General features: G+C 41.2%; 1 long non-coding RNA gene across 4 annotated transcripts in view; it reads left to right on the forward strand.

The window, feature by feature from the left end:
- LOC137488601 (uncharacterized) overlaps nt 1-12566 on the forward strand; it is a 234019-nt gene that overhangs the window by 11162 nt on the left and 210291 nt on the right. The window contains exon 2 of one of the 4 annotated variants that reach the window (XR_015519085.1): nt 5373-5491. The exons of the other annotated variants lie outside the window; for them this stretch is intronic. This is a non-coding gene — a long non-coding RNA (uncharacterized LOC137488601). The remainder of the gene's footprint in view (nt 1-5372; nt 5492-12566) is intronic. 4 annotated transcript variants of the gene reach the window in all.

Here is a 12566-nt window from a genome sequence, read left to right on the forward strand (position 1 = left end):
CATACCATGAACAATTGCATATTAACGGTTTTAACCCTTAAAGACCGAGACAGCCGCCCGCGGCTAAAAATAAGTATTGCTCTTAAATGTTTAATAACTTTTGATCCGATTCATACAATTCAAAGATTGGCATAAAGAAGAGAATATCAGCTTTCCAGTGCTGTATGACATAACATTCGCGGACTTTCAGAGGCTCCAGAATCAGTGCGGTTACGTCATCAAAATTTGACAACGCTGATTTGACAAAGAAACGCTCGTCACTGTGTCTCCGGACAAACCAGACATGATACATTGATGCATTGTCCCTCCTCCATGCCCAGATTGGTTCAAACTCGCTATATCACAACCAATAAGCATAGGTTTCACTTTTGTTTGTGGACCAACACTGAGCTTTTTGAACAACACGGAATGAGAGATAGGCATACATTTCTGCGCGGCTAAATAAAACGCAAAAAAAAAAAAGTTTTGCATGAAATAATTCTCATACTAAGTACTTTTGCATGCACAGCAGCACAGAAACATGACAAAACAGTGACACAGCAAAGACGAACTGCTGCTCTTGCTGTTTTCAAAAGACGCAAATGAAGGTGCAGCTGTTTGTCTGCATTGCATACAACCATATCCAAATCCATATCCACAGACAACCATATCCATGCTGGCACATAAAACCTAAGGATGTTCCATATTGAATCTAGTTTCGTTATGTAACTATTTATAGGATAGTAAATATTTATATCTATTTTTTACTGAGGATTTGCACCATGTTTATTTGGACTTTATTTTGACTTTGACACATTATTTATTATTTTCTTATTTTTTTTATTTGTTCATTGTAAGTGGTGTTGTTTATAGTAACTAAAAATATATTATTTGGAAAAAGTCAAATTTGCTTCACTGTTCTATTATTTTGTAACATTTGTAACATACCGTATACCGCGAAACCGTCAAACCGTGGTATTGTTTAAGACGATTATCATACCGTAAAAAATTCATACCGTTACAACCCTAGTTGCCGCAGTTTTGGTCCGTGCAGAAACACGGTGTTGAGAAGCCATTACGATTAACCGTGACAAATTAAAGCGCGGTTAATAGTGAAACCGGTTAATTGTTGCATCCCTAGTTTTGAAATGCCTTTATTGAATGATCCAAGCATGATCCATTTTTTGCGAATGTCCTTGGAAATCCATCACATTACTCAACTACAAAGATTTGCATACTGTGGTTCATGTTGATGCATGAGCAATGGGATCACGCGCAAGCAATGTGTTGGGCAAACATCCGCATCTGTGTTTGCATATTTCTGACCTAAAACCATAGACAGGATGTGATTTGTGTAGTTGCTCAGATCTCCTGGCTTTTGTTTGCCTACTGTTTATCCTGCAATCAGAGAGGACAATAGCGGATTTATGGATTTGGAAAACTAGCACGTATCGACGTTATCGATGGGAATTATTAAATGCTTAAATGGGCCATGACTATAGTTACCAATGCTTCGTTGTTTCCCCATTTCAGTAATTTGTTTTACAATCTTACATAAAGCAATGAGCCAACGAAGGGTCAATTCAGACGGAATACATTAGCGAGTTATCACATCTGCTCGACGTCCCTCATTCGAACGTTTTCATAGCTTACATTCGTTATCGTGTACAAATTAGATTAGTCATCATGGCTTGGGCGATTTGCTGCAAAGTGATGTCATAAACCGGAGTAGCCAGTAGGAAAGTTCTCATTTGTTTCAGACAAACAAGCACACGTAACCTTGCTCTGGCCTGCGGTGATGATGTGTTCTCCTGGCCGGGACAGCTCACGCTCTCTTTGGGGAGTCATGGAAAAACCGTCTGCTGTTGTCATCCCACCCAGAGGTTTTCTTTAAACAAGATCGCCCGCGCATACCTCCGTCTGGGGGTCTGAAAACCAAGAGTATGGGGAATGACCCACATTTGCTGCTCTCTTTCTCTCTCTCTCTCTCTCTCTCTCGCAGCTGCTGCCGCTGCGCTGGAAATTGTGAATAAAGCCTGGCAATACGTCATTCTTGGTTGTAAAGCTGCTGCTATGATAATGTTTGTTTTAATTTGCTGATAAAATATGTTTATATCTCATACGGGGCCCATTATATCTCATAAATACCACTGATGTCAAATTCTCTCAACATGCATGCCACTCCTTAAACTCCAGCTTTAAATGCCCTCTGGGTACCATGCCCTAGTGCTTGCTTGAACAAACCTAAAACCTCATCGCAATGTGTTAAATATCCATTAGCAACTCTGTTTTAGTCCATGAAACACTCGTTTAACCATACAGAACATTCTAGCTATCAGAGCAAATGCAAATCAAGGGTGCATTTCCCAAACAAAGACATAACTCACGGGTGAACTATCATAGTACGATGCATAGTTTGGGAAATGAGCGATGTAGTGATGAGTGTTTCCCAAAACCCGTAGCTTCTCTGTCGCAGATCCATCATTTAAACCAAGTTAGTTATAACGTAAAACGCCCATAATGTGGTAACAACTTCTTTAGAGAACCCCATAATTTCTTTGTGCAAATGATGTTGTTTTACATGCACAAGCATTTTAAAAGAATCCAATCATAGTTTTGGTAAAAACCTGCACTCGCTTTCCATATTAAGTGAAATATATGTATTGTAAATGTATTCTATTCTAAAACATAAAATCACTTACAAAAGCTGACACGTATGCTCAAATAATATTTAAATAATATAAATCAATAAATAAATAATGAGGCAGTTTATTAAGAAATGAAATTTATATTTATTATTTATTAGGAAATTTAAAAAATCCTACTTTAATAATAATATTAATGATGATGATGATTGATTATTATTATAGCGTATGTTATGTTTTAAATTTTGTTTTCACAAACTATGGAAACGTAACATAAATTCTGCTTTTAAATAATAGGACACCTATAGTTTTCATCATGAGCCACCTCTTTGTTCAAAATGGCATCAATGTTTTCAAAGTGCACTGCAAAGGAAGCACAATTGTAAACATAAAGATTGCTAAAATTGAACTGTTTAAAAATGCTTTGAAAGCAAATTACACCCAGGAGAGATGACTTTAATGATGTTTTAATCATTCCAAGTTTAAATGTTAGAAACTGTTTCGAACGACAGCTCCAGAGGTGTAAATGAAAGCATACAAGTTTGCGAAACAATTTGCGAATGTTCGTTGGAGCGATGAATTTGGGAAACGCCAAATCAGCTGTTTGTAACAACGAAACTTGCAACCTTAGTTGGCTAACAATAGTTTTCAGAAAGGCACCCCTGAATGAAAAAAAAAAAAAACTGCTGTGATGTCCTAGTAAATGCAAAGCAGCATATGACAAAAACTTCCTCATGACATAGACTCATAGCAAATGCATAACAATGATTAATAAACAGAACAATCCACCCATCACAAATTAAACACCAGCCAGAATATATTGTTTAAATATATTTAAGATTAGCCAACAAGTCCTATCAACAACTGCATGTTAGAAACATACCTGTCAACATTAGGATGTAAAAATAAGAGTCCCCTACCCCAGCCAAACCCCCCCTCCCCTTCTCTATGCACCTCAAGCCGTTTCATTGTAAGTAAACCATTGAAACAGTTAGTAATGTTATTTTCAGATTATTAATTAATTTAATCAGTTTAGCTTATTAACATTAATATCTATTATTATGAAGAAACTGAATCAAGTTATAAAAACTTATTAACCTTTTCTTCAATGTATAATTTAAACATTCTGATTTAAGAGCAGCGAATGAATCTCTCATTTAGATTTTAATTTTATTTTAATACATTAAATAAGCGGTGTCACTTTAAAAATGCAAGGATCTATAATGTAAGCATTCGATTGCTTTCCTAACTTTTTATGCTCATTTAAGACCAAATTTGTTGTTTAAAAGAAAACTTACAATATCGACATATAAGCAGGGGTGCGTCTGGTCAGTAACTGGATCTGCCAAAATTCTGCCCACTGGCCCTGTCCATCATGGCCTCCTAACCATCCCCATATCATAATTAGCTTCATCACTGTCTCCACTCCACCAATCAGTGTGTGGTGTGCAGTCTGGCGCAATATGGCTCAAATCGTGTGTAGAGAATCTAGTCACGCACAGCTACATTAACAGACTGGTTTGAAAATTGCATAAGAGGGGCAACAACGCCTGTAATGGAAAGGAAGGGAGTCCCGCATTTTTTATATTTATTTCTAAATGTTTTCATGGCTAAATAAAATGAAAGCACAGAATAGATACACATTTAAGAGCAAGGCATGTCCCTGCTGGTTCGGCAGTATGGGTTGCGTATAGGGAGGATCGGCTCTTTGATGTTTATTGCCACACTTCATTGAAAGAATAAAAATACGGGAGAAATAGGGGGAAATACCTTAACGGGATGATAGAATGATAGAATTGTAAAACACAGGAGACTCCCGGGAAAAATGGGAGGGTTGATGGGTATGGTTAGAAACCAGCTATAACACTCCAGTAGCAAAGTCAGCCAGAACACCCTAGCAACCACATATTAAACACCTAGCAGAACACCTTAGCAATACCCTACCTACTCCAATGTATTCATTCATTCATTTTCTTTTCAGCTTAGTAACTTTATTAATCTAGGGTTGCCACATCTTATCCAGAATATGTTTCACGCAGCGGATGCCCATCCAACTGAAACCCATTACTGGGAAACATCCATACACTCTCTACCCCACACATACACTACGGACAATTTAGCCTACCCAATTCACCTAAACCAAATGTCTTTGGACTTGTGGGGAAAACTGAAGCACCCAGAGTAAACCCACACAAACACGGGGAGAACATGCAAACTCCACACAGAAATGTCAACTGACCAAGCCAGGGCTCGAACCAGTGAAATTCTTGCTGTGAGGCGATTGCGCTAGCCCTACACCAATGTAACATGTTAAAAATCAACAAAAACATTCTAGCAACTCCCTAGAAACCACACATTAAACAACAGCCAAAGCAACCTATCAACTGCACCTCACCACAAATGGTGAGAACCATCCACAGTGCACTTGCAGCAGTTTCAAAATCAGCAAGAACACAATAGCAAAGCTCTAGCAATCTTCCGTAACACCCTGTTGCAATTACCCACAACACCCTGCTGCAGCTGTGAGTTTCCTCAGGCAAACAGCACTCACGTTGTCTGTAGAACACGCCGAAATATAATTGAGCATCTCTTTTGTGTGCTTCTCCATGTCTATAAGGGCACCATTCAGGGAAAGGTCAAAGATCATATCTGACTATCATTTAGCCCAGAAATGACGTAACCCTGACAGTCAGACTTGATTTACAGCGAGAGCTAAAACATGGGGAAAAAACTGGTCATATTTAACAGGTCTTGGACGAGTCTCTGCTGGAAAAAAAATGCAGTTTTCCTTGGAGAGGGCAACAGAGGGCAAATCCCTGAAGGGTTCATTTCCAGCTCCTGAAGACAGCGCATTTTAGGAATCCGTGGTGAGTTGCCAACAAACTAACTGATCCTGAACATGCTTATCATGGGTAGTTTATGAGTTCTCAGACAGTCAGTCAGCCTCTCCACGGGTTTCCTACAGCCTCCGTTTGACTGGAAATACGCTGTGTCATCCATGAACGGCCGAGATGGGAATGAAAGAATGTGCGTGATGAATGATCACCGACCCTTCCAATCACTCGCTCTCTAACTCATTTGAGAAAGTTGCCTATGTTATGCATAACTTCTGTTTAAGGTTTAGTTTTGGCTTCTTTCTGATGTGCGTCTGACATCAGTGAGTAATACTTTGCAACAGATAATGATGCTGAGGAAACATTCAAGTTCATCCAAAAATGAAATACTGTCATTTGCTTACAATCATGTTGCTCCAAACATATGTGCTTTCCTTGAAACGCAAAAGGAGAAATTTGCAAGAATTGTTACAACTTTTAAGGGCCGGGACACATCAAGTTGATGATCAGCCATTGGACTTTGTTTGATGTTTTCCATGTTGCCTCTCGTTAGGTTGATGTCTGATCCCGTTGGCCCAATTCAGCATGTTCAATTGGTGTTGTCCACCAGGTAAAGGAGAGTGATCTGATTGATTGATCAGCAACAAATCAGAGCCCGAGTGTGACCGTGAAGGACCTTAGACCTTACCTTATTATCAGACATATTTGCAGGAGCGAGTTCCTCCGTGGTGAGTGACAATTACTGTGATACTGAGATTCTGAACGCTGCTTTGTTCATACTTTGTATGCATGCATCAGAAGTTCCCGGTTTGCACTTCTGACCAAGAAGACAGATACTGGCCCCTGCGGTCTGGAAAGACACGTTCTCCCACGCTGGCGCAGAACACACACTATAGAATCAGTTGGCTGCCATCAGTTTAGTGTGTTCACGGGCAGCTCTTTGGTCCAGATGAGACCAGACACGAGGTGACAACACAATTGGGTTTTGTCGGCGCTGTTTTTTTGGCGTCGGCTTGGTTTGTACAGGCCTTAAGACCCATGCACAATGCAATGCTTTTTGTTTGTGCTTTTCACTGACGTTTAGTGCCTTGTGACTTAGCAAAGGGCGCCAGTGGTCCAGGAGAGACCAGATGCAAGACGACAACACAGTTAGGTGTCGTCTGTGATATTTGTTTGGTGTCGGCTTTGGTGTGTACTAAGACACATCCCCCTATGCAGGCACAGAACATGGGCTATTAAATCAGTTAGCTGCCGTCTGTTTGGTGTGTTCACGGGCAGCTTTTTGATGCAGACAAGAGCAGACACAAGACGACAACACAGTTGGGTTTTGTCGGCACTAATTCTTTGGCGTCGGCTTGGTCTGTACCAGCCCTGAGACCCCTGCACAACGGGATGCTTTTCGTTTGTGCTTTTCACCTATTTATTGCCTTGTGACTTAACAGAGGGCGCCAATGGTCCAGATGAGACCAGATGCGAGACGACAACACAGTTAGGTTTCACCTGTGATATTTGCTTGGTGTCAGCTTGGTGTGTACTAAGACACATCCTCCCATGCAGGCACACAACATGCGCTATAAAATCAGTCAGCTGCCGTCTGTTTTGTGGAAGAGCGAGTTCCTCTGTGGTGAGTGACAATTACTGTGATAATGGTTCTGAACGCTGCTTTGTTCACACTTTGTATGTATGCATCAAAAGTTCCCGGTTTGCACTTCTGACCAAGAAGACAGATACTGGCCCCTGCGGTCTGGAAAGACACGTTCTCCCACACTGGCGCAGAACACACACTATAGAATCAGTTGGCTGCCATCAGTTTAGTGTGTTCACGGGCAGCTCTTTGGTCCAGATGAGACCAGACACGAGGCGACAACACAATTGGGTTTTGTCGGCGCTGTTTTTTTGGCGTCGGCTTGGTTTGTACAGGCCTTAAGACCCATGCACAATGCAATGCTTTTTGTTTGTGCTTTTCACCGACGTTTAGTGCCTTGTGACTTAGCAAAGGGCGCCAGTGGTCCAGGAGAGACCAGATGCAAGACGACAACACAGTTAGGTGTCGTCTGTGATACTTGCTTGGTGTCGGCTTGGTGTGTACTAAGACACATCCCCCTATGCAGGCACATAACATGGGCTATTAAATCAGTTAGCTGCCGTCTGTTTGGTGTGTTCACGGGCAGCTTTTTGATGCAGACAAGAGCAGACACAAGACGACAACACAGTTGGGTTTTGTCGGCACTAATTCTTTGGCGTCGGCTTGGTCTGTACCAGCCCTGAGACCCCTGCACACCGGGATGCTTTTCGTTTGTGCTTTACACCAATTTATTGCCTTGTGACTTAACAGAGGGCGCCAATGGTCCAGATGAGACCAGATGCGAGACGACAACACAGTTAGGTTTCACCTGTGATATTTGCTTGGTGTCAGCTTGGTGTGTACTAAGACACATCCTCCCATGCAGGCACAGAACATGCGCTATTAAATCAGTCAGCTGCCGTCTGTTTTGTGGAAGAGCGAGTTCCTCTGTGGTGAGTGACAATTACTGTGATAATGGTTCTGAACGCTGCTTTGTTCACACTTTGTATGTATGCATCAAAAGTTCCCGGTTTGCACTTCTGACCAAGAAGACAGATACTGGCCCCTGCGGTCTGGAAAGACACGTTCTCCCACGCTGGCGCAGAACACACACTATAGAATCAGTTGGCTGCCATCAGTTTAGTGTGTTCACGGGCAGCTCTTTGGTCCAGATGAGACCAGACACGAGGCGACAACACAATTGGGTTTTGTCGGCGCTGTTTTTTTGGCGTCGGCTTGGTTTGTACAGGCCTTAAGACCCATGCACAATGCAATGCTTTTTGTTTGTGCTTTTCACCGACGTTTAGTGCCTTGTGACTTGGCAAAGGGTGCCAGTGGTCCAGGAGAGACCAGATGCGAGACAACAACACAGTTATGTTTCGTCTGTGATACTTGCTTGGTGTCGGCTTGGTGTGTACTAAGACACATCCTCCCATGCAGGCACAGAACATGCGCTACTAAATCAGTCAGCTGCCGTCTGTTTGGTGTGTTCACGGGCAGCTTTTTGATGCAGACAAGAGCAGACACAAGACGACAACACAGTTGGGTTTTGTCTGCACTAATTCTTTGGCTTCGGCTTGGTCTGTACCAGCCCTGAGACCCCTGCACAATGCAATGCTTTTCGTTTGTGCTTTTCACCAATTTATTGCCTTGTGACTTAACAGAGGGCGCCAATGGTCCAGATGAGACCAGATGCGAGACGACAACACAGTTAGGTTTCACCTGTGATATTTGCTTGGTGTCAGCTTGGTGTGTACTAAGACACATCCTCCCATTCAGGCACAGAACATGCGCTATTAAATCAGTTAGCTTCCGTCTGTTTGGTGTGTTCACAGGCAGCTTTTTGTCCAGATGAGAGCAGACACAAGACGACAACAGTTGGGTTTTGTCGGCACTAGTTCCTTGGTGTCTGCTAACTGTGTACTGGCCCTAAGACCCATGTAGAGCAGGATGCATTTTCTTTTTAATTTTTGCTAAACACTTATTGCCTTGTGACTAAACAGAGGGCGCCATTGGACCAGATGAGACCAGACATGAGGCGACAACACAGTTAGGCATGTGATATTTGCTTGGTGTGTACTAAAACACATCCTCTCATGCAGGCACAGAACTTGCACTATTAAATCAGTCAGCTGCCGTCTGTTTGGTGTGTTCATGGGCAGCTTTTTGGTCCAACTGGAACCAGACACGAGGCGACAACACAGTTGGGTTTTATGGGTTTTATCGGTTTAGTTTATTGCCCTCGGCTTGGTCTGTACTGGCCCTAAGACCCATGCCCACTGGGAGGGTTTTTGTTTGTGCTTTTCACCATTTTATTGCCTTCTGACTTAACAGAGGGCATCATTTGACCAGATGAGAACTGATGCGAGACGACAACACAGTTAGGTTTTGACAGTGATATTTGCTTGGTGTCGGCTTGGTATGTACCGGCCCTAAGACCCATGTACAATGCAATGATTTTTGTTTGTATTTTTTGCCAACGCTTAATACCTTGTGACATAACAGAGGGCGCCGATAAGCCACACAAGACCAGATGCAAGACAACAACAACATTAGGTTTCGTCTTTGTTATTTGTTTGCCGTCGGCTTGGAGTGTACTAAGACGCATCCTCCCATGCAGGCACAGAACGTATGCTGTTAAATCAGTCCACTGTTGTCCTTTTGGTGTGTTCACAGGCAGCTTTTTGGTCCAGATGAGACCAGACACGCGGCAACAACACAGTTAGGTTTTGTCTGTGATATTTTCTTGGTGTCGGCTTGGTGTGTCTTAAGACATATCCTCTCATGCAGGCACAGAACATGCGCTTCAAAATCAGTCAACTGCCGTCTGTTTGGTGTGTTCACGGGCAGTTTTTGGTCCAACTGAAACCAGACACGAGGTGACAACACAGTTGGGTTTTATCAGTTTAGTTCTTTGGCGTCGGCTTATTGTGTAGTGGCCCTAAGACCCATGCACAAGGGATTTTTTTTCTTCTGTCCTTTTCAACAACATTCATTGGCTTGTGACTAAACGGAGGATGGCAATGGTCCAGGCGAGACCAGATGCAAGACGATAAAGTAACTAACAGGTGTTAGTTTTCGTCTGTGATACTTGTTTGGTGTCGGCTTGGTGTGTACTAAGACCCATGCACACCAGGATGCTTTTTGTTTGTACTTTTTGCCAACGCTTATTGCCTCTTGGCTAAACAAAGAGCGCCAATGTGATCATACACATCAACGCGCTACGTCAAAAACTAGTCCACTAAGGAGATTGGCACTTTTGTTCACATCTCTGGAGTTGCTGAAGTTGGAATAAACATGACTTGATGCCGCTTAAGCACAAATTGGTTTAGTCTGGCAAACAGAGGCTAGATGAATGTGGAGCTGCTTTTTTCATTTGTTTCTGACCCCAAAAAGCTGCATTATTAATGCAACAGACACTACAAAAAAGAAAATATGATGTTATTATGGGGTAAAATTGTAGAGCAAATAGGATTCGATTGGTGACGATCACAGACAAATTTTAGTCTAAAGCAGATTTCAAATGAGTTAAAGCACAACACATGCAATTGCAATAGCTTTTCCAGTCTGCTTACTGATCATTTTTTTCCATGTCTAAGGTTTAGTTACCGGATGTAGTTCAAAGTTTGACTCTTCTCTGGCCCATGTAGGGTTCAAACCGACTCACAGCTGGAGAGTTCACTCCTAGATTTAGACAGCTGAAAACAACAAGGACGTAATTAAAAGCAGACAACAGTGATTCTCCGGAAGCGCCACTGTGTCTCACCAACAGACTTTTGAACATGACAACGAATGCTGAAGATGCTTCAGGAGGTGAATCATTGAAAGCCTGTAAGATTGATTATACTTTATTTTACAGCATTTTCACCAGTTTATGATCGAACCATTGATATCTATTATGCTTTTGATCAAGCACAGTAAAAATTAAAGTGTGGTTGTGTAGTCCAGCAACATATAGTGCAAAATTAAAAGTCTCACAGTTAATTTGTGCTTTGCAGTAAACAATCGTAAATCAAGATTAGAATTACTTGTGAAGTAAAATGATTTATGATGTCAGTTTTTGTTTGCCCCAAAAGCTTAAAGTGACTTCAATTTTTAAAACAACAACAAAGTCTCCAAATGTCACTTTGTTTTGATTTCTTTTAGTATTTTCTCAAGAACATTTATCTTGTTTTTTATTTTTTATTTTTTTTTTTATCTGTGTTGAAAAACTGTTATTGTAAAAAAAAAAAAAAAAAAAAAAAAAAAAAAAAAAAAAATATATATATATATATATATATATATATATATATATATATATATATATATATATGGTAGTAAATGCATTTTTTGCAGTCTTGATGGACGAGTGTTGTTTTAATGGAATTTGATAGCACATGCAAAATGGCAAGTTGTAGTAATGAATACTTTTTATTAGGGATGCCACGGTTCTCAATATAATATTGAAGTATTCTGTACGACATCCACAACACAATACGCGCTTGTGAATTGCCTTTCCCTCGCTGAATCTTTCAAGCAAACATACCCCACTGGTTTCGAGAGAAACACAAAATAACAAACCCTGCTAAAAAATCCAGCTTAAACCAGCCTAGGCTGGTTGGCTGGTTTTAGCTGGTCGACCAGGCTGCTTTTAGAGGGGTTTTGGCCACCTCCAGGCTGGTTTCCAGCCATTTCCAGCCTGGTCTTAGCTGGTCAGGCTGGGAAATGACCAGCTAAAACCAGCTTGACCAGCCTAGCCAAGCTGGGAGTCCAGCCAAAACCAGCTATATCCAGCTTCAACCAGGCTGGTCAAGCTGGTTTTTAGCTGGATTTGGCCGGTCATTTTCCAGACTGACCAGCTAAGACCAGGCTGGAAATGGCTGGAAACCAGCCTGGAAGTGGCCAAAACCCCTCTAAAACCAGCCTGGTCAACCAGCTAAAACCAGCCTACCAGCCAACCAGCCTAGGCTGGTTTAAGCTGGATTTTTCAGCAGGGCAGTGCAGGTGTTTACTGCTAAAGTGATTGGATTGGCTTTTGTCATCTTATAAAAGCACTCAATCCGCGTTACAGACTACAGTCTCGCATTTATTCAGCACCGAAATAATTAAGATGGTTTATTCATGTTTACTGAAGTACAAAAAATGTACTGAAGTACAAATATGTTTATTTGAAATGGCCAATTTATCTTTATTAACTTCACATGCATGTTTATTTTTAAAGTGTATGATTTTATGTGTTCCCCAGTTTGAACATGGGCTACCAGCAGCTGTGAGATTTCACTGTTATTTTTTTTATACTATACACTTGGAACTACTGTACTTTTCTTGGCTTTTAAGTAAAACAAAATGAGTATTGCAATGAATCGTTTTTTTTTTTTTCTCCTTTTTTACTTTTCCTATTGCCTATAGATTAAAAACACAAAAAAAAAAAAAAAAACACGTGTCAAGCCATGAGAACCGAACCAAAAACAGTGTTAAAAAACGGAGGTATGTATTGAAACGTGGGCTAACTGTATTGTTGCATCACTTAAGTAGCTTTTTCAGGATGTACTTCTTTACTTTTAC

The sequence above is a fragment of the Danio rerio genome, chromosome 20 (assembly GCF_052040795.2).
Source record: "Danio rerio strain M-AB ecotype USA chromosome 20, GRCz13ab, whole genome shotgun sequence".
Classification (NCBI taxonomy): Eukaryota; Metazoa; Chordata; class Actinopteri; order Cypriniformes; family Danionidae; genus Danio; species Danio rerio.